The 929-nt window shown below is 51.1% G+C and overlaps 1 non-coding gene across 1 annotated transcript; it reads left to right on the forward strand.

Moving 5' to 3' along the window:
* The first annotated feature begins 856 nt into the window (after window positions 1-856).
* TRNAE-CUC lies at window positions 857-929 on the forward strand. The gene has a single exon. It is a non-coding gene; the product is annotated as a tRNA-Glu (tRNA).

The following is a 929-nucleotide window of genomic DNA, read 5'->3' on the forward strand; positions in this document are numbered from 1 at the left end:
AAGTGCAATCATTCCTGTGTCTCCAAATCTCCCATAGAATCAGTATGATCATCGTCTTGGTAGCCTTGCGGTGAAGTGGTTGGGCCGCCCCGATCATTGCGGTTATCTTCTCGGCTGACCCAGTCTTCGTCGCCCATAAGGGAGGGGACAAAAAGGCGCATCCAGCCCTGGAGGCGGCCTCCGTCCAAATCTGCAGCGTCATGGGGCATTCTCAGAACAGATGTACTGATGTCTCCAGGTTCCGTAGGCATAGCTGACAGAAATAGCCGTTTGGCCATCCACGACGTTGCAGTCGGTCATTGCACCATAACCTGTTGCGAAGAACTAGCCAGCCAAAAATCTTGAGCCTAGGGGGTGCCTAGGTCCTCCATATTAACTTCTTGAAATCGAACGTTAGCCTTCCTTGGAACTGTGCATTGTATGCCGACCTGGTCGAGTATGTTTGTGAGGCCTCAAGGTTCCATGTGATAGTGTCAGCAGTTTCTGCGTGGAGTTGCAAATCTCTGTCTTGTAGCCATCTATGGAGCCTAATCGCGTCCTCCCAAAGATGTGAATTGCTACCATGTGCTAAGTCTGCTACCCAGGTGTTGTTCCGAAGTGCCTCTCGCACTGTTCTTTGCTTCCGTCGTAGAGGGTTCTCCTAAACTAACCAAAAGGGGCCATGGACCTTACCCGCGTGCCACAAATGAGCAAGGGAGCAAATCTCACACGGCCAGTTCAACAGCCTCTCGTGCTACTGAAACTGATTTGGGACCTACCTCCATGGTCAGGAGTTGGATGCACTATTTGTCTGTTGCAAGACTTCTAGTCTAGTGTCCATGAGACTAATAGAGTAACATTCTGGTCAAGTCATCAATCCGTCGTAGTCTAGGTGGTTAGGATACTCGGCTCTCACCCGAGAGACCCGGGTTCAAGTCCCGGCGACGGAA

Source organism: Hordeum vulgare, chromosome 7H (assembly GCF_904849725.1).
Source record: "Hordeum vulgare subsp. vulgare chromosome 7H, MorexV3_pseudomolecules_assembly, whole genome shotgun sequence".
NCBI classification, from domain to species: Eukaryota; Viridiplantae; Streptophyta; class Magnoliopsida; order Poales; family Poaceae; genus Hordeum; species Hordeum vulgare.